At 44.0% G+C, this 22,540-nt stretch overlaps 1 long non-coding RNA gene across 2 annotated transcripts; it reads left to right on the forward strand.

The window, feature by feature from the left end:
* LOC8076668 lies at nucleotides 8,810-17,306 on the forward strand. Of its 2 annotated transcripts, XR_002446733.1 has the most exons (13): nucleotides 8,810-10,547; nucleotides 10,650-10,713; nucleotides 10,954-11,051; nucleotides 11,153-11,286; nucleotides 11,581-11,626; nucleotides 12,432-12,508; nucleotides 12,596-12,625; nucleotides 12,712-12,807; nucleotides 15,207-15,437; nucleotides 16,208-16,264; nucleotides 16,550-16,648; nucleotides 16,759-16,857; nucleotides 16,968-17,306. It is a non-coding gene; the product is annotated as an uncharacterized LOC8076668 (long non-coding RNA). The 2 variants fall into 2 exon arrangements; XR_002446734.1 differs by lacking the exon at nucleotides 15,207-15,437.

Consider the following 22,540-nt stretch of genomic DNA (forward strand, 5'->3'; position numbering starts at 1 on the left):
GGTTAAATAATCCCCCAACGGTTTTGGGCGGTTGTTTTATTACAGTGACGGTGTTTTTATCTTTTTATTTTCTATTTATTTCTATTGTAAAAATTGTAATAAATCACAGAAAAATCATAAAATAAAAAATCTAATTTTGGTGGACTCCACATGAGTAGATCTACACAGTGAACATATAAGATGGTATGATTTAGTATAAGTTTTTATTGTAGCTTTAGATCTATGTTTTTTCTATAATTAATTAGAATAATTCATAGCTGTAGCATTTATGGTCTAATTTTGGTAAAATTTTTATGATGGGTTAATTGTTGTATCATTGAACTGTACTAAAAATTCATACTCATTGATCATGTATAACTTATTTATAGATAAAGCATAGATTTAACAAGCATAAACCTAAATAAATCATGTGCAGGTACCATATAGGGTCTTTCCTTTACCTTGTCTATTATTTTTTTTAATGAAATTACCTTGTTTATTATCAGTAGGCAACATAGTTTCAAGAGATGCCTACTTTACCTTGTTTATTATCAGTAGGCATCTCTTGAAACTATGTTGAGGGAATTGTCAATGGAGCAACCGATGTGAATAGATGTAAAAGCCGAGGGCATGACGGACAAGGGATATATATTAACGAACCTGTTTTCTGTTTGGTATGCCAATCGCAAAAAGGGTTGCTCGTCCTGCCAACAAGGAACCTGCTTCCCCAGAAGAAATCTTTGAGGCGCTCAGAGAAACCCAATCTGGAGCGTGCTGGTTTACTGAGAGCGTACAGCTCGCTCAACCGAGATGATCGTCTGTTCAGATGTCTCATGGCGCTGCCTGAGGACATGAGGAAGGACTGGCTGCTCATGGAGATTGCGAACCATGAACTGAGGTTTGTCATGTTTACACTGTGTCTGCATGTACTACGCAGCAACTGACAACATGCGTGACAATTGACAATGTCCTCTCTGGTGATATCTGTTTATCTACTGCTTATGGTAGTATTCGTTTCCCAGATGTAATTTCCCAGCCTCTTGTTGGACTATGTAATGCAATGTCTTTGATGTTTCCCTGTTGGCGCCGGTGCCCGGAGTGTCTGCTCTATGCAGCACAGATACGGATACGCGTATCGGTATCGAAAGGACACAGATACATGTATACGACAATTTTCTAAAAAAACCTGATACACAGATACTTTCTACTATTTAAAAAAAATAAATAATGGCACATATTAAAATTGTTAAAGTAAAAATAGTTCAGTAATAACCACTAATCAGGTAGCAGTTCAGTACATTACCTTGAGCTCTGAAATAGAAAGGAGAGGAATAGGACAAAGGAGAACAGGTATGGCCATAGACCCAAAGACCACAACAACAACCGTACAGCACATCAATCACAAGTCTTGGTTGCCCCACTCTGCTGTCAACCTTATCCTCTTTCAAGCCTCCCACCACAAAGCACGTCTCCCATGTCCTCCCTCCCAATCCAGACACTTCTCCCGTAGCTAGGTCCTTGACATCTCCGTCACTTCCACCACATTGCTGCCTCTCCGCCGCCCGACCTTCTCCCCTTCGTATATCTCTCCTGACATTAGGGCACGAGAGCAAGGGATGCGGGCCCTTCTTCCCACCACGTCGCTGCCTCCGCGCCTGCAGGCCTCGTCACCGGCGAGCAGAGGGTCGTCGCAGGTGGTCCGCGCCCAGCGAGCGGGGATGCAATGTCACTGTACGAGGATGCAGCGCGAGGCGCGGGCACGGAGGTGGCAGGGAGTCGACGGTTATTCGGCTGAGCCGTATCCACAAACCAGATAAGTATCGACGGCCGTAGCCAATATTCGTGAAAAAAAAGAAAAAATGGATACTCTGAGGATACGTATCGAAGGAGTATCATACACATATATGTATCGATACATATCGGATACGCGATACGAGCTCCCGGTCACATATCCGTGTAACATAGGGGCTGCCAGACGACAATCTATGGCGGCGGCGGCCACTCACCTCACGTACGACATCACTCAGGACTTTACACGCACACGAGAGAGACAGGTTTCGCCGCTGCACTATCGTGGCCCCTTTAGGCTTCTTCTCTTTATTTATTTCTCGGTGTTTACAACGATCTGTGATCTGATATCCCGGCCCGCCATGTTGCTCACGCTGCCCTGTGCCCACCTTGTGCATGAGAACGTCTCATGCGCCCGTGGCGGAGGACTCGCTTGCCGCACCGTGAACGTAGCAGGGCTCTGGCTCCACACTGTTCCATTACATGTAGCTAACTAACTTGTGAAAGGAAACATGCACTGCCTAATTACAAGTATGTCAATGCAGAAACATGCACAGGATTTATCTAACAATCGCCCCCTAATCCCGCTACACATCTAACGCACCTAGTTGCTGCCTTAGCTCTACGAACCTGACCTTTAAGAGCGTCTTCGTCAAGGTGTCAGCTAACTGGTTCTGAGTGCTCACATGATCAACATGAATACTGCCATTCTCAACACATTCTCTCACAAAATGATACCATGTATCTATGTGTTTGCTTCGATCATGATGAACTAGGTTATTACTTGAGGCTATGGCAGAGTTGTTATCAACTAGGAGACTGACCTTTGGAGCCTGAATGCCATGCAGTTCTCCCAACAGCTTGCTGAGCCAAATGCCCTGACAAGCTGCACTTGCACTTGCAATGTACTCGGCCTCACATGAAGATAGAGCTACCACTCTTTGTTTCTATGACACCCACGTGACCAAATTCATGCCCAAGAATAATACCGAGCCACCAGTGCTTTTCCTGTAATCTATGTCATCGGCCAGATCACTGTCACTGAGTCCAAGAAGTTTGGGATCTGAAGTGCTTGATCTCATATACCTCTAGCCATAGTTCATTGTACCAGTTAGGTACCTGAGTTTCTGTTTTACTGCAGCCCAGTGATTTTCATTTGGTGCCTCCATGTATCTACTTACAATGCCAATAGAATAAGCAATATCTAGTCTTGTGTTCACCAAGTATCTTAGTCTCCCAATTACACTTCTGTAGTTTGTTGCATCAACAGGTGGGGACTTATCATTCTTGCTCAACTTCAACTTGTTCTCCATAGGAATGTGACAGGGGTTGCATCCTTTATACCAGCTTGCTCAAGAATTTTCAGAGTGTATGCACTCTAACAAAGTGTAGTCGCCCCCTCTTTCTGATCAACCTCCATTCCCAAGTAATAGCACAGTAGGCCAAGATCACTCATACTGAAATTGCTCATCATTTGTTTCTTGAATGCATCAATACTCTCTTGGCTCGTCCCTGTGATGATCAGGTCATCTACATACACACTCACCAGGAGAAAACCTTTGTTCTCAGTATGCCTGTACACTGCATGCTCCAGTGGGTTTCTGACAAAGCCTAGCTTCAAAAGCTCTTTATCAAGTGCATTCCAAGCTCTGGGTGCTTGACGTAGCCCATACATAGCTTTCTTCAGTTTGAGTACCTTTCCTTTTCCTTTTCCATTTTCCACAACAAAGCTAGGAGGTTGTTGGACATACACCTCCTCTACCAAGTCTCCATTCAAGAATGCCGATTTGACATCCATGTGATGCACTCTCCAACCACATCTTGCTGCTAGAGCCAATAATAATATCACAGTCTCAATTCTGGCTACAGGAGCAAAGACCTGTTCAAAGTCCACCCCCTCACGATGAGCATAGCCTTTTGCCACAAGCCTGGCTTTATGTTTAATCACATTTCCCTGATGGTCCTTTTTCACCTTGAAAACCCATTTTAGACTGATGGACCTATGCCCTTTAGGTAAATCAGCTGGCTCCCATGTTCTGTTAGCCTGAGTTGACTCCATTTTAGTTATCATTACATCTCTCCAACACTTCTCCCCTAGAGCATCTCCAACACTGTTGGGTTCTTCTATGGCCAGGTAACACAACCCACTATATTCAAAGTCCTAAACTTTTTCTATGGCCAGGTAACACAGCCCACTGCATAGTTCTGTACTTTAACGAATCCACTGAATCTCCAGTTGGTGGTGTTGCATATTCAACTCCTGGTGCATGAGGACTACCTGGAGGTGTCACTTGGGGCGATGCTGCATTAGTGTCAGTCAATCACTGTACAGGTGAGAGAGGTTCAGCAACTGAATCTAATGAACTTTCAGTCATTGACTGTAAGCCTAAACCTCCATCATGTGTCATTGTACCCTGTCCGGCAATAGTATAATGTTCAACTTCAAATACAGGAGTACCAGCATCTGACTCTACTTCTTAATTCCACTTCCAAGCTCGACTTTCCTTGAAGATCACATCCCTGGATATATGAAGTTTCTTAGCCAGTAGATCAAAAAGTGTGTAGCCCTTGGTTCCTATTTCATATCCCATCAACACCGTCGCAACTGATCTTTCAGACAACTTGGACACATCGGGACCTATCTGCTTGACATGAGCGATACAACCAAAGGTACGCAGGTGATGCACTTTAGGCTTCCAATTATACCATGCTTCATATGGTGTTTTCCCTTGGAGGTTTCTTGTCAGAGCATTGTTCAGTATATAAACCATCATTGCCACTACTTCTCCCCAAAACTCTCCTGTTACACCCTTACTCTTCAGCAGGCACATCGCCATCTCCACTATGGTGCGATTATGCCATTCCATAATGCCATTTTGTTCTGGCATATATGGAGTTGTGGTATAGTGCTTAAGACCATGCTTGTCACAGTACTCCTTGAACACAATGGAATTGAATTCACCACCGCTGTCACTATGAAAAGCTCAAAGCCTGAACCTTGTTCTATCTCTGCTAGTGCTTTTACACGCTTCATCTTTGGTTGCCAACAGCTCAATCCACATATATCTTGTATTATCATCAACTATGAGCAGAAAATAGTGTTTACCTCTTGGTGTCTTTGCCTAATTTGGCCACACAGATCAGCATGGAACAAGTCAAGGGCTTCTCACCATGATGATTTGCCACAGCAGGAAAGGTTGTCGATGTTGTTTTCCCAATGCACAGCCATCACAGAACTCCTCAACCCTATCAATTACTAGCATGCCTTCCATCATTCCTTTCTCACCAAGATCACGGAGTGCACAAAAGTTGAGATGACCGTACCGGCCATGCCACACCCATGCCTTGTCACTTGTCTTGGCTATCAAGCAAACAGGAGCTACTAGTTGTGTTGTCAACAGGTGATTCTTAACTCGTGGTGCTCGAGCCAGCAGAGAACGCTCAACGTCGAACACATTGCAAGTTCCATCTTCTATCACAATTTTGCAAGAATCCTCTTCCAGTTGACCCAAGCTTACAATGTTACTTCTAAGTTTAGGAATGAAGTAGACTTCGGTGAGTACCTTATACCCCTTTGCCTTGGTTTGGTGCACCACTGAGCCAAAGCCCTCAACCTCGATGAGCGATCCATCACTGAATCGTACCATGCCACGTACAGACGTGTCAAGTGACGCGAGTGCCTCGTGGTGCCCTGTCATATGATTATTGACCCTTGTGTTGAGGTCCTAGACATCTCTGGCTCCACTGTCACCGGGGTGGACTTTCTTCTCATGGAGATGCACAACCTGGCGTGTTGCGCAACCCCGAGATTGCTCCTTGACGTGTGAGTGTACATGCACGGCGTGCACTGTGACCAGTAGGATCAGTAGGTGTGTTTGGTGTCTGCATGTGCGTGATGAGCCTCTTCACGCTCCTTCTTGGGCCTCTTGCAGTCCTCCGCCTAGTGACCATAGATGCCAAAGTTCTTGCAACACCCCTTCCTCCTCAGAGTGCCCATCAATGTCAATTTGACAATAGGCTCTTTCTTCTTGCTTCCACTCGATGAAGAGGACTCAGGCATGAGTCAATGATGATTCCTAGCTGCCCAGTCCTCGGTCAAGAGGAGTTTGCCTATCTTGTCGGTAATGACCTCAATCCCGAGGCGATCCCCAGCCATCTTGAGATGCCCAACCAGCTCCTAAATTGTCAACATCTTTAGATTGTGTAAGGTCTCAATTGAGATCGTGATTTGAGCATAGCTTTTGGGAAGCACAAGTAGCATCTTCTTCACCACACGGGAATCAGTGATGTTCTCCCCAGATGTGCGTAGATTCTTTGCCAAAGCGCTGATGCGCAGGGCGAACACGTCCACCATCTCGCCGTCTTTGAAGGCGATGGTCTCGAACTCCAGAAGAAGGCGTTGGGCATTGGCTTCTTTCACGTGTTTGGCACTAATGCACATGTCCTTCACCGCCTACCATGCCTCCTTGATGGTCTTCTTCACCCCCAACATCTACCACATCTCCTTGGGCACGAAACACAGAATGCTGCCCATGGCCTGCTGATCCTACGTTCGCTTGATCCCTCACCACCAGGTTCAATGGCCTCTCACACCTCTAGGATCTTGAAATTACACTGCATGAGTGTCGCCCACTCCGCGTAATTCGAGCACATGAGCATTGACCACATCAAGGAGCCCTCATGGACTCCATGCCCCAAGCTGCTTGATCCCGACGCGTCTGCGCCGCCCATCTCTGATGGCAGCGGTGACCTTGGTGGAATGAGGAACTTCTTCCGAGGTAGTTCATGCGGCGGGCTTACGGAACCACCATAGAACATACACCATGGCTCCGATACCATTTGTTGGCACCGATGCTCAAAGTGGGCTGCCCGACAGCGATCTACGACAGCGGCAATCACTCACCTCATGTACGACGTTACTCAGGACTTTACATGCACATGAGAGAGACAGGTTTCGCCGCTGCACTATCGCAGCCCCTTCAGGCTTCTTTATTTATTTATTTCTCGGTGTTTACAACAATCTCTGATCCGATATCCCCGCCACGTCGCTTACGCTGCCCCGTGCCCACCTTGTGCGGCCCGCCTTGTGCGCGATAATTTTTCATGCGCTCGTGGCGGATGACTCGCTTGCCGCACTCCAGCACGGCTCTAGCTCCACACCGTTCCATTACATGCAGCTAACTAACTTGTGAAAGGAAACGTGCACTGCCTAATTACAAGTATGTCAATGTAGAAACATGCACATGATTTATCTAACATTCCCTAATCTAGTATGAATCATCTTCAAATTGTCATATGTACGACTGTTTGCACGTGACTGTTGTGTGAGCACATGAAGCTAGTGGATTCCATTGAGCTATTCCATTCGTAGACCGCTTGTCGATTCTAACATCATATCATTGTTTCATCAACTTACAGGTCAATTCACCCATATATTTCACTACTATTCAAGAGGGAACCGCAGCAACCACTTCAGGATTTGTTTGTGCAGGAACGTTTCTGAAAAATGTTCAATTTTTAAACCAAAACCTAACGATATCGATCTCACCTCGCACAATCCCTTCAGCCAGGCCAACTCTTGGCCCTATTGGATCCATTAAGGGCCTGTTTGGTTCCGGCTGTTTTTTAACACATATCTCATCGAATGTTTAGATATAATATGTATGAAGTACTAAATATAGTCTATTTACAAAACTAAAACACAGCGAATAATTTGTGAGATGATTTTTTAAGCCTAATTAGTCGATACTATAAGTGCTATAGTTACAAATATGCTAGAGTACGAGTTAAACTTTAGCACCTCCAACCAAACACCTCCCAATAGTAGTAAGCTAGCTATAGCTCATAGCTAACTATTAGCTAGTTTGCCCAATTAGTGAAATAATTGTTAATTGGGTATTAGCTAACAATTAGGTGGATCCTACTTGGATTCAAAGCACCTAATTACTATTAGCGATTCTAAAAAACCCTAATTACTATTAGCTGGTTTTGGCGTTTTGCCCAACAAATGAAATAATTTTTAATTGGGAGCTAACAATTAGCTGGATCCCACTTGGATTCAAATTAAGCACCTAATTACTTTATAGCTGGTTTCGGCATATTTCCCAACTAGTGAAATAATTGTTAATTGGGTATTAACAAATAATTAGCTAAACTATTAGCTGCATCCTATTTAGATTTAACAAATAATTAGCTAAACTATTAGCTTGTTTTGCCCAACTAGTGAAATAATTTTTAATTGAATATTAGCTAATTAAACTGTTGGTTAGATCCTGCTTGGATTTGAAGCACCTAATTACGGTGTTGCCCAACTAATGAAATAATTATTAATTGGATATTAGCTAACAATTAGCTAGATCCTGCTTGGATTGAAAGCAGCTAATAACTAATAGCTTGTTTTGCCAAACTAGTGCAATAACTGTTTTTTTTACCGCACAAGTGAAATAATTGTTAATTAGGTATTAGCTAATAATTAGCTAAACAGTTAGTTGGATCCTGCTTGGATTCAAAGCAGCTAATTACTGGTAGCTGGTTTTGCCCAACTAGTAAAATATAATTGTTAATTGGTTATATCAATAATTAGCCAAACAATTCGTTGGATCCTGCTTGATTCAAAGCAGCTAATTACTATATTAGCTTGTTTTGCCCAACTCGTGAAGTAATTATTAATTGGGTATTAGCGAACAATTAACTAAACTATTAGCTACATCTTGCTTGGATTGAAAGTAGCTAATAATTACTATTAGTTTGTTTTTCCCAACTAGTGAATCAATTGTTAATTAGGTATTAGCTAGCAATTAGCTAAACTGACAACTACACAACTGTTAACCATGACAGTCACTTTACGTTTACCGCAGCGGGCATTGGCGTCCGCCACGAATGAAAGGTCACGGTTAATCGTGGCCTCACCATGGGAGGCGCCTGTCCCCGCTGCGGAAAATGGAATTACCACAGCGGGCAACATAAGGTGCCCGCTGCGGTTAATCCCATTAACCGCAGCGGGCACCTTATGTTGCCCGTCACAGTTAATGATTTAAAAAAAACAAAAAAATCATGGACAGGCCCGTCGAGCCCATCCAGGCTGTTGCAGCCGCCGCCAAGGAAACCCTAGCGCCGCCGGTCCAGGGTCGTCGTCCATTCTTTGTTATTCAGATGAGCTTGTCACCTGGCGGCGAAGTCGAAGCACGCGAAGGCGCCATGCTCATGCGCGATCCGCCGCGTGTCCGTCACAACGCCCGTCACATTGCTGCAGGTCGAGAACGACCCCAGCATGAGCCGGTTGGCGAACTACGGCGACGCGAGCGCGCGGCGGAGCGCGGCCACGTCCATGAGCCTGCCTTCGTCGACGCCGATCTCGACGACCTCGGTGAGGCTCCGGCGCCACGACAGTAGGTTGGAGTGGTGCTCGTAGGGCCCGACGAAGACCACCCACCGCTCCTCAGCGCGGAGCTACGCCGCAACGCGGCCGCGCAACTCGACGGTGGGCACGGCAATCCCCATCACCTCCTGCAGCCGCTTGATGGCCGCCGTGGTGCCAACACCGCAGAAGAGCAGGGCGTCGCCGGGGCTGGGCGCCCATTCAACGCATCACGTAGCGCGTCGCCTTGTGCACTAGCCGCGTCGTCTTGCTCCCGACATGGCTGTCCTTTGTGTGCATGTTGTCGTAGAAGGCTAGAAGCGGCGGCTGTCTGTGCGGAGGTGGACAGAGGGAGGACTTGGACACTCGACAAGCAAACCCTAGCATCACGTATATATGACCCTTGCTATCGGGCCGCGGTGAGCTATTTGGGCTTAGAAATTTACTGTGACAGGCATGATAGGTTGCCCGCTGCAGTAAATTGATTTACCACAGCGGGCATCTTAATATGTCCGCGTGACAGACATATTAAGATGCCTGCTGTGGTAAATCGATTTACCGCAGCAGGCAAATGTGTCTGTCACACGCGGTTAACTAAAAGTGCCCGTTGCGGTAAATCGCACGATTTACCGCAGCAGGCAAAAAAACGCACACCACGGAGTGAACAGTAGCAACGTCACGGAAGTTCATTTCTGTAGTAGTCCCGTTTCAATTTAATAAAGCTAATTATTAAATCCCTCTGTCCCACTATATTTGTCGTTTCGGTGTTTAAGTGTCTAGATTCATAGCATGTTCCATGTACCCAGACATCCATGTTTAGAAAATCTTTGTTGTACGTGGTGAAAGCTAAAATAACACGTATAATGGGACAAAAAGGGAGTAACTGTTGGCTGAGTGGATCAAACATAACCTTAGTCGGTCTGGGTCTAACTGATTATTTCTGGTAATTGATGCCGGTCCATAAGGCCCAGCATTATCGAACCCGCACCCACGCCACAGACAAACCTTCGGCCTAAGCTAATGATTTAGCGAAGTGACAAAATTAAGTGGCAAACTTCTATTTCTTCCACTCATGCTCCTTGTGTGCGTAGAACACAAAACCCCTAGTTGGTCTGTCCCATACCACCTACCCCGGTTGAATCTCTCCCCTACCCGATCGCAGGCCGAGTGGCGGCGGCGATGGTGCGGGGGCGGAGCGACATCGATTGGTATACCTTGTTTCTATCCTACTACTCTAACGACAGTGCGATCGACGCTAGCTCCGACTCCCTTGCGCCAGTGCCGCAAGCCCCCACGTCTCCAAGCAGCCGCCAAAGGTCCGAGGAGCCGTGTAGCGAGTTCGAGCGGTGCTTTTGGTGAGCGCAGCACTGGCGTGCAGGTGGATGATGGCGCACCCTTCCGAATCACCCGTTTAGCGGGCAAGGTACGCACGCATGCTAGCTCACTCCTCTCCTTGTGCAACGAAAACGAGTGGTGCTGTTTGATTGTTGGTTATTCAGCGTACCATTTCTTGCTTGGTTTGCAGGCTGCTGTTGATTTGGGACGGGATATGGATGTTTCTTCTGCTTCTAAGAGCTTTTGTGATTTCAGTAAGATTCTTACACTTGTTGTCGTTACCATTTCAAACCTTGCACGTCTGCGGATGATTAAAGGTGGATTGGGAGACAATAATGCTATCTCACGCTTGTGTCATGGGGTTATTGAGTTTATCACAAAAATGCATGCTATCCTTGTGGAATATCAATCAAAATAAAACAATTGTTAACCCTGGTATAGCTGTTCATTGATTACAAGTTGTCACCGATTTGTTATGTTTTATTTGTGTGTAGGTCTAGTGGATGAGGATGTGCAAGGGGAACATGTGAGCCAGGAACACCGTTCAAAGTCATCTCCCAAGTTTAGTGGGTAGAAGAAGAATTGTGGCCAGGTAAAATACACTTTTTTCAAACCTCTCTCTCTCTCTCTCCTTGCTTTGTTGATCCATTGGCATCTCTGTCTTGGACACTTATGAGGGAATTGTCAATGCAGCTACCCTTGAATAAAAGGAAAAGCCAGGGCCATGGTGGAAAAAGGAAACCTTCCATGAACAACGAGAGGGCTGATGCTACTGATCCCGAGGAGTCTCATTATAAAAGTTTACTTCCCAGTAGATTCTCTAAAAGGTAGGCATCGTCCATTTTCCTTGTGTTTAATGACAAGTTATTTACATTACCTTTCTAACTAGTAATTTTTATGATTTTATCTGTGCATCTTGTGCAACCATCTGGGTTAATGAAAATGTGACCTATGGAAATTTGTATGCTTTCTAAAGATATTCTCTGCCTTACCTAATAGTTCTGTTTCACAAGCATTTGCATATTGTGCACATATGGTTTATATATTGGCATGTATGATGCACTAAATTTTTATATTTTCCTTATCAATAATCAGGTGTAATTCTCCATCCTTCTATGCAGGAGGAAGCAACAGCTTCAGAATTCATCTTCTGTTCATTCTCGAGAGGTTGGTATCTGATACTAATTGTTCGAGCCATCACTTTCTTCCAATCTCAGTCATTTCTAGACCTAATAGCAGACCATATCTTCATGTAATTTTATAGCCTGTATTAATTAGGCTAGATTAGAGGATATCTTTGATTCTTTCCTTGCATATACACTCACTGTTGTATAAGTACTGCCTACAACAATAGAGAATTTATTCTCCCTATCTTCTTTCACTAAGCTATACTATAACCCGGGAAAGGAAGCTTCTACGTGAAGTTAGCGAGACGGGTGGTGAGAAGTGTAATTTGTGAATAATCATTAATTTCTTGCTCCCTAACTAATCATCCATGTTTTCCTATTGCTTGGATGTTAAAATCACACAATCCTCATTTTTTATTAACTGCTAAATGTGAAAACACGATCATGATGTTTGACTTCAGTGGTCATATATAAGAACAATAGAGATTTGTAGTGAGTTATTGTTTACCATCAAGGACATTTCTTTGCATTACTGGTGGCTTGATTGCATTAATGGTTGCTCACTACATACCAAGGCTGGGTAAGGTTGAGAAAAATAAGCTCTCTTTGTTCACATGAGGTTAGAAAAGTTTTGTAGTTTGCACTAAATCTTGTCTATACTTTCCATTGATAACTTACCATGGTATTATATGTTTATAATAAGTTTGGTCCTTATAAGTCACATTGTTAAGAGCCAGGCCATTTATTGGGCGCTCTACCATTCTTGCTCATAGTAGTTTGATCCTGGCACCACTTTTACATGTAATTTTGACCTTATACATTTATTTGTATGAGTTTCCTTTAAGGTTCAAGATGTGGTTCTACTGGATGATGAATATGTGGAATCTAAGGAAGAAGTAAACCGTGAGATGTCTGACATAATGTAAGCTCCTCTCTGGTGTTGTATTCATCATGTACACTGTTATCTTACCTTTTAGTTTGTTTTCAACTCAACCAATTGTGTTTTCAGGAATGAACCTAAGATCTACTACCCATCAAGGTGAATATTGTGCATTTTTTCTCCAAAGATCATGAATTCATGGTCGATGTTCATTTTACCTTCCGTTGACTTCATTACATGAACAGAGAAGATCAAGAAGCTGTCGAGCTCACGAGATCTGATATTAAATGTCTTGATCCTGAAGTATTTTTATCTTCACCGGTGATAAACTTCTACATCAAGTAAGTGGTAACTTTATATTATGATTTTTTTTTCTTAAACTGCTTCAGTGTATCGCTTATATTTAAACAAATAGAAATTAATGAATGAAAGAGTTACTATGGCAGTATTTAGGTGTTAATGCCTGCTATTTGTTTAAGAAATTTAATGCTTGGTCTTGTACTGTTGTTTCACATTGTATCATCTTAAACACCACCAAACCATTTGCATGGGCTCGAAAGTATCTTGTATCAGATGAAATCAACATATGCTTGGGCCATGGGTGGCCAAACATGCACCTAATCCTCCAGCTCACTGCCCGCTTGGCCACACACCTTGATCGCGTGGGGCGGTAGCTTGCGGCTGGTGGATGGTGGCATGGATCTGGCCCTATCACACACCCTTGGGTGCCCGGCGAGTCGCTATCAAAAGCGAGTATCTCAAGAATGCCAGCGAGTACAGACCTCAGCCTTAGCCGATTTTGATTTCTGAATGTCTGGAGATTTCTTTTTTTAGACCCAATTATAGATGCAGATGCTCACACACACTAGCGTACACTCATCCCTATGAACGCACACATGCACATCCTATCCCTGTGAGCACCTCCGAAAAACTGAGTTAGACCAATAAATCTCGAGATTGATGAAATTACCACAACTGTCTTGCTGTCAACGGGCATGTCGCCTACCACAAAAAAAATAGTACCATAAATCTAGAAAAATATGAGCACCCATGTCAAGTCGGAGGCACTTATGTGCTTGATATAGACGTTGGCTTCTTAGGCCCACTTGACAATGGAACATGAAAACATAAATCACGGGAACACAAAAACATAATGGATACATACGCTGGCTTCTTAGGCCCACATGACAATGCAATGTTTAATGAGCATATCACGTTTGACATCATTGGTCATAAGAATAGCACAGATCATATTAGAGTTACTGTTTACCATCAAGGACATTTCTTTGCATTACTGATGGCTTGATTGCATTAATGATTGCTCAATAGCAAGGCTAAATAAAGGTTGAGATAAATAAACTCTCTTCATTAACATGAGGTCATAAGGTTGAGAAAAATAAACTCTCTTCGTTAGATAATGTTAAACCATGTCTTCAGAAAGGTTGGGTGGTTTGTGTGTGCGCCAATCTGCTGCTGCACCAACACCATTCTTGCAATAGAGGTCTAGGCTGTGATCACCAAGAAGTAATGCACCAAGATCGCCTCCGGTTGCCTCCACAATGAAGTTCGTCAAGGGGCTGCGTGACACTTGGGAGCTGCATGGTGGAGAACTTCATCTTGCGCATGTTGAGCTTGAGCGCAATGTGACTCTAAAACTAGCACGACGCCCAACAAGCATCCATGAGCATATATAGAGGCGGTAGGACAACAAGAACAGCGGATATTCGCGTCTCCAACCATAGAATGTCGGGATTTGACGCCATTCCTAGGTGGAGGAGGAGAACACGGAGGCTACAATGGTGCTCCCCTACTATAGGATCCAGACTACTTGAAGCAGCGGTTCCTTCTCCTTCTCATTGGTTGCGGCTGGGACTGGAAGTGGGACGAGGAAGGTAAACCAGCCGAAGTTGGGCCTGTGCTCACCGGCACTCACTCACTCACACACACACACACACACACACACACACACACACACACACACACACACACACACACACACACACACACACACACACACACACACACACACACATACACACACACACGCACACACATTGTTAAACGTGCATATGCGGCATGCATGTTTGAGAAAAATACCATCCCAACAAAAGGTATTTGTGGCATGATAGAGCTCAAACCAGAAGCTCTTGCCAAGAACAAAGGCATCAAGGTTGTGGCATTAGAAGAAGCAAGGAGTCTGGATACCCTGATAACAGTATGGAAGACATCCCTGATGTTGTAGTTCTAAACAAACGAGAACAACACAGGTTGTGTTGTATCAGAAGCAACCTCATGTTCAGATACTTTCAAGAAAAAAAAGGTAGAGTAAAAGCAGATTCTTGCAGCTCAAAAGCTAAGAAACAAGGCAAATTAATTGATTGTAATTGCATCACCAGAAAGATTGAAGTGTCTATAGATGCTGATGGAGCAACTTCAATAGTTAAACATCGTGGTACTAAAATGGACACACACAGAGACACACACACACACGCTCGCGCACACATACTAACTCAAATAATTAAACGTGCATACACGACAATGTGTGAGACAAATGCTATCCCAAGAAGTTGTGATAATTCTCCATAAAAAAACAACTAACAATAAGATGGCACCAAGCACAATAGCAACTAAGTAACTCCCAACAAGCTAAGAACAACTGGTTTTTGCACACACGCAAAACCCATCCAGTCCCATACCACCTAGCCCCCATTTGAATTCGTCCCCTCCTCCCCGGTCACAGGCTGATCAGTGGTGGCAACAGTGGCAATGGGGCGGAGCCAGAGCAACATCGACTGGTATAGTGTCTTTCTGTCTGCCTTCTCTCAAGATGGCGCGATCGGCGCCTTCTCCAACTCTCCGACGCCAGCGAGCACCACAAGCTCCCGCAACACAGCCGTGCAATGAGTTTGAATGGCGCTTCGGTGCTTAGGTGGATGATGATGGGCCATACTTCGCCCATGTGGCAGCCAAGGTACGCATGCCTGCTTGCTCCTATGCTCTTGCAACAAAATAGAGCTGTGGTGTTTGATTAGCTGTGCACGTCCTATTGCTCAGTTGTGTGCGTACTATGTAGGTTGTGTTCGCTCTCTTTATAAGCTCCATCCCATAGGTTCTTTAGCGTACCAATTCTCGCTTGGTTTTTTGGCTACTGTTGGTTTGGGACCGGATGTGGATGTTCCTTCTGGGCATATGTGATTTCAGTAAGATTCCCACACTTGCTGCCATTACCATTTTTAAACTTGATGTCTGCAGATGGTTAAAGGTGGATTGGGAGAATTTGGGCTTTTTTCATGGGGTTATTGTGTTTATCACGGGAATGCATGCTATCCGAGTGGAGTATCAATCAGAATAAACCAGTCGTTGAATCTGCTGTAGTTTTCAGTGATACAATTTGCCACCGTTTTGTTATGTTTCATTTGTATTTAGATCCAGTAGATAAGGATGAGCAGGAGAAACATGAGAGCCACGAACACTGTTCAAAATCATCTCCGAAGTTTAGTAGGCTGAAGAAGAATGATGGCCAAGTAAAATACACTCTTTTCAACTCTTGCTTTGTTGGTACACAGGCAACTCTATCTCGCTGTTGTGCTCTTGTATCAAGCTGTTTTCTTATATGAAGTTGTGTTGTTTTGTTATCTGTGCATGTTCTGTTCTTGAAGTCTATGCCTAGGTTTTGTGTGCTCCCTTCATGAGCTACATCGCGTTGGTTATTCAGAGTACCTTTCCTCATTTGGTTTGCAGGCTGATGTTGGTTTGGACTAGATCTTCCTTCTGCTTCTAAGGGCGTATATGATTTCAGTAAGATTCCTACACTTGTTGTAGTTATCATTTTTTAACATTGCAAATTTACAAGTGGTTAATACATATCTAGGCATGGTCAGGAAAAAAGTCTACAAGTGGTTAATTAACGGTGGATTGGGAGAATTTGGGCTCATGTCATGTGGCTATTGAATTTATCATAGGGATGCATGCTATCTGTGTGGAGTATCGTTCAGAATAAATCAGTCATTGAGTCTGTTGTAGTTGTTCACTAATACAAGTAGCCACCGTCACTGATTTGTTATGTTTCATTTATGTGTATAGTTCCAGTGGATGAGGATGAGCAGGGGGAACATGTGAGCCACGAACACTGTTTGGAGTCATCTCCCCAAGTTTAGTGGGTAGAAGAAGAATGATGGCTAGGTAAAATATACTTTTATTAACTCTTGCTTTGTTTATCCACAGGCATCTAGTTCTTCACTAATACAAGTAGTCACTGTCACCGATTTGTTATGTTTCATTTATGTGTATAGTTCCAGTGGATGAGGATGAGCAGGGGGAACATGTGAGCCACGAACACTGTTTGGAGTCATCTCCCCAAGTTTAGAGGGCAGAAGAAGAATGATGGCTAGGTAAAATATACTTTTACCAACTCTTGCATTGTTTATCCACAAGCATCTAGTTCTTCACTAATACAAGTAGTCACCGTCACCGATTTGTTATGTTTTATTTATGTGTATAGTTCCAGTGGATGAGGATGAGCAGGTGGAACATGTGAGCCACGAACACTGTTTGGAGTCATCTCCCAAGTTTAGTTGGCAGAAGAAGAATGATGGCTAGGTAAAATACACTTTTGTCAACTCTTGCTTTGATTATCCACAGGCATCTCTATATCACTCATGTGCTCTTGTATCGAGCTATGTTCTTGTATCGAGTTGTGTTGTTCGATTATCTATGTGTGTCTGTTCTTGAAGTCTGTGCCTAGGTTTTCTGTGTGCCCTTCATGAGCTACATCGCATTGGTTATTCAGAGTACCATTTCTCATTTGGTTTCTAGGCTGATGTTGGTTTGGGATTAGATCTTCCTTCTGCTTCTAAGAGCGTATATGATTTTAGTAAGATTCCAACAATTGTTTTGTGCGACTGACAAATGCTTTCGTTCGGCCATTCCTCTAGAAGGGATGTTGGAATGTCATTGGTGGGCACTGGTTGTTTGCATGGGAAAGGGCTTGCAAGCTGATCAAGTTGGGAGGTTAGGCATCCACAACTTGGAGACAACATTGGCATGGGCTCTTGGAATGTGTTGGTTGTGATTGAGCAAGACAAATCATATGCGGCCATAAGCTAAGTTCAATATTGTGGTGCACCCTTGTGCCAAATCCATTTTTACAATCTCGTTCACTTCTATGGTGGGAAATGGGTAGAACACAAAGGTCTAGACAGAACTTAGGCTCCATGGCAAGCCCATCCAAGATGTAGCACTAGATCTCAAAAGGTGTGCTATGGGATGACGAAAAGTGGCTGAGGCACTTCAAGATTGGACCAACGTGTGAGACAGTTCTGGAAGTCTCTCGGTTGAAGTGACTGTCAACTATCTATAGCTTTGGGATGGGTTTGGGATAATTTGAGATGCATGCGTACCAAGAATACGTCCATGTATGGAGTCTATCGAGCTACCTTGTATACCACCAAGTTTGCCTACCGTTGATTCTTCAAGGGTGCTATTGTTTTGAGCCTCACTAGCACATTTAGAAGACTTAGGAACCTTTGAAGTGGCACAAGCGATGCTAGACGGTAGAACGCCTAGCTCACTGTGAATTGCCTCACCCTCCACGGTCCCCTTTATGCGACAAAGAGAGTGAGACTACTGACCAAGTCTTGATTTATTGGGTGTTCTCACACCAAGTGTGGTTTGTTGTGCTTCATCATCTGGGCCTTCACAAGATGATGATGAGTTCCAATCATGGTGGCGATGAAGCAAGCACAGGGCACGCAAGGAAGCAAGGAAGGGACTAAACACATTGGTCATCCTCATTGTTTGGATGATCTAGAAACATCAAAATTGTTGCATGTTTGAGAACATATCACACTCAGAGGCGATGGTGTCGCATGAGGTGCACGACCAAGGTCACCTCTGGGTGATGGTAGCGCTGGGCTCTCTTCTAGGACATTAGTAGAGCTATATTGTTTTTATCTAATTAAAAGGGCATGAATGTAAAAAAATAATTAACCCTTATGAAACTAGCATGTTCAAACTATTTTTTCTACTTATTAATGAAATGATACATAGTCATCTTGCGTGTTTGAGAAAAAATATATTCTTTTGGCCTCTCTATGAAGGATATTCATACCAAGGTAGTGATGCTTTGTTGCAATAGTTCCGGCGAGCTGTACCCTATCCCTCCTGCAACTACCAGATTCGGCTTATTTGCCGAGTGTCTAGGGCACTCGGCAAAGCCCATATTACACTTAGCAAAGGCTTTGCCAAGTGCCACACACGGCAAAGAGCACTCAACAAAGAAACCATCAGCAAAGAGCTCTTTGTCGAGTGTCTTTTGTTGGGCACACTTGGCAAAGTTTGAACCAAAAAAATTAGTGCCCAGTCATCTCCGTCAAAGTTGCAAGTCACGGTATTTTTCGTGCAAAATTCATAGCTACATGGACGACGGGATTTGAACCCACAACCTCTTCCTCGTGTATTACCTTCTCTAACCACTGCACTACATATTTACATGTGTATATACACATATTATACTAAACCGATAGTAAATTGCTTATTTGAGACCCTAAACTAATTCAAACCAAAAAGTTGTCAACTACAAAGTTTCATAACATTTCGAGATCTATACTTTTTGTTTAGAAAGTTTCTCCATCTGAGGTCGTTTTACAAAATTCAAATTTTGAATTTTTAAAATTTAAACACAGTTTTGCATGACAAGATGGATTCAAATAAAAAAAGTTGTCAACTACAAAGTTTCATAACTTTTTGAGATCTGCAAAATTAATTTTGTTGTTTTCATCTAAGAATGTTTGAAAAATTGAATTTTAGATTTTTTAAATTGAAACATAGTTTTGCATGACAAGATGGATTTAAATGAAAAAGTTGCCTACTATAAAATTCTATAATTTCACAAGATCTACAAAGTTTATTTTGGCTGCTTGGTCATATATTTATCTGACATGGTGGTTCTAACATTGTTCACAAATCTTATATCTCTCTTGTAGGTTCATAAACTACGAGAGAGATATAAGATTTGTAAATAAATTTACTTTTACTTTGTCATTTAAAGAAATGACCAAAACAAACATTGTACATTTTGATGAGTTATACAACTTAGTTGAAAACTTTTTTATTTTATTTACTTACTACGTACTTTAAAATGTGTTTTGAAATTTTCTTTGCTGAGTGCCAAAAGAAAAATACTCGGCAAAGAAGCCTTTTGTCGAGTGGCAAAAAACACTCGAAGTTTCTTTGCCGAGTGTTTTTTTTTGTCTAAGTGTTTTTTTTTGCTGAGTGTTTTTTATTTAGTATTCGGCAAAGAGCTTCTTTGCCAAGTGCCCAATAAAAACACTCAGCAAACCACTTGGCGCTTGGCAAAGAGCCGAATTCCGGTAGCGAGCACTGCCACATCGACAGCACACTCTGGCATCGTCGCCTTGGTCCTGTTGGAACTTCTATTCTTCAACACCCTCGCCACCACAAACACCATACCGTGCAATAGATCAGCTACGCCAGAGAGGAGGCTGGGATCGAGAGGGTGTACGTGAGAGAGGTGGGGGAGGAGCCTGGCTGGCCGGCTGTTGGCATGGATTGGGTTGGAGACGAAATCGATAGGTCTGCTGGCAGATACTCGGCAACGGCTGGTGAGCAGGTGGTGGCGGTGCTTCCCTGGCAGGGCGCGATGCAAAGAAAACAGGTGGCGCAGGCCGCACAACCTCCCTTGTGGCGATCGATGCGGAGTGGACTGATGGTGAGGCCAGCGCCGGATCAGCTTCTCGGACGTGCGTGTGAATGGAGACGAGAGCATATATGAGAGAGGAACTGTAGCGATATATATTGATTTTTTTCTTCTTGCTTGGGCCTTATTTAGATGGCAAAAGATTTTATTTTTCTCTTCTTGCTTGGGCCTTATTTAGATGCCAAAAGATTTTGGATTTCGCTATTGTAGCACTTTCGTTTGTTTGTGGCAAATATTATCCAATCATAGATTAACTAGGATTAAAAGATTCGTCTCATGAATTACAGTTAAATTGTGCAATTAAATTTTATTTTCGTCTATATTTAATGCTTCATGCATGTGCCGAAAGATTCGATGTGACAGGGAATCTTGAAAACTTTTTAGTTTTTTGGATGAACTAAACAAGGCCTTGGTTGTTGTGTCCAAAACGACCGTAATTTTGGGACAGCGGGACTACATGTCGCCCAGTGGCGGACCCAGGTGAAAGGTCCTAATATGGCTAGAGGGGGGTGAATAGCCTATTTAAAAATTCTACAAAAATACTAGAGCAAGAGGTTAGTAAATAACGAAGCGAAGCTTTTTGCTCTAGCTCTAATGGGGTGTTTGCAAGCCACCTACCCAACAATTCTAGTTGCTATGATCACTATGCACACAAGAACTAAGTCTCTACTTACACTAGAGAGCTACCTAAAGTTTCTATACAAGAAGTAAGCTATTCTAGTTTGCAAGAAAGTAAGAGAGAGAGTTTGATCTTTATACCACCACGTAGAGGGGATGAACCAATCACAATATTATGAAGTCCAATCACCGAGAGAAATCCAATCAACAAACACAATGGAGACACAAGATTTTTCTCCCGAGGTTCACGTGCTTGCCGGCACGCTACGTCCCCGTTGTGTCGACCAACACTTGGTGGTTCGGTGGCTAAGAGGTGTAGCACGAACCTCGTCCTCACTAGGACACCACAAGAACCTACCCATAAGTGAGGTAACTTAATGACACGAGCAATCCACTAGAGTTACCTTTCGGCTCTCCGCCGGGGAAGGTACAAGACCCCTCACAATCACCAGGAGATGGCCACGAACAATCACCAACTCGTGCCAATCCTCCTCCGCTGCTCCAAGCCGTCTAGGTGGAGGCAACCACCAAGAGTAACAAGAAAACCGTAGCCAAAACGATCCCCAAGTGCCACTAGATGCAATCACTCAAGCAAATACACTTGGAATCACTCCCAATCTCACAAAGATGTTTAATCTATGAAGGAGATGAGTGGGAGGAGTTTGCTTAGGCTCACAAGGATGTCAAGTATGTTAGAATGTCAAGAGAGTGAGCCCCAAGCCGGCCAACAACTATTTATAGACCCCTCAAACAAATAGAGCTGTTGGCTCTCTCACTGGGTCTAACTCGGGGTCACCGGACGCTCTTAAAGGGGCACCGGACGCTCAACACCTGCGTCCGGTGCTCCAACGTCAGCCGTGTGTCAGAATCTAACGGTAACCTGCAGAGCACCGGACGCTGAGCAAGTTTCCACTGGACGCATCCGGTGCACACCGGACTCATGCGCAGAGAGCTCCGCAAACTTGCAGGGTCACCAGACGCGAGCCACCGGACGCACCCTGAGCGTCCGGTGCTCACCAGACCCATGCGCAGAGAGGGTCGCAAAACGCCCGCACACCGGACACGCACCACCGGACGCTCAAGCCAGCGTCCGGTGCCTATCGTCCGGTGCCTTACCCTAGCTGGGCCAGGCAGCCTGCTCACCGGACGCACAGAAACAGCGTCCGGTGCTTCTGAGTCAGCGTCCGGTGCCGCGACTTCTCCAAATTTTCCACCGGCGCAATAGAAAATAAGCACTTCATTTTCTCGAAAAGCGCCGAATCCCGCCTCGCAAGCTCGGCGGGAGGGAGAGAGGAACCCATCCTCTCTCTACCCTTGAAACTCCACCTCATTCTCAAAGAGTGCCAACACCACAAAGTGTGTACCAACAAGTGCACGTGTGTTAGCATTTTCACAAACATTTTCTTTGAAGGAATTAAGTTAGCTCACTAGGTTCTAAATGCATGCACATGAACAATGACACCTAGTGGCACTTGATAACCGCTTAGCCAAAGAATTCCCCTCTTTATAGTACGGCTATCTATCCTAAATGTGATCACACCCTCTATGGTGTCTTGATCACCAAAACCAAAACCCTAAGCAATACCTTTGCCTTGATCTCCATAGGGTTTTGTTTTTCTCTTTCTTCTTTTCCAAGTTGAGCACTTGATCACCTTGTGGTCATCACCATGATCACCATGATCATCACTTGCTCCATCACTTGGCATGTACCAACCTCATTAAATCTACACACACTTAGC

The sequence above is a fragment of the Sorghum bicolor genome, chromosome 8 (assembly GCF_000003195.3).
Source record: "Sorghum bicolor cultivar BTx623 chromosome 8, Sorghum_bicolor_NCBIv3, whole genome shotgun sequence".
NCBI lineage: Eukaryota > Viridiplantae > Streptophyta > Magnoliopsida > Poales > Poaceae > Sorghum > Sorghum bicolor.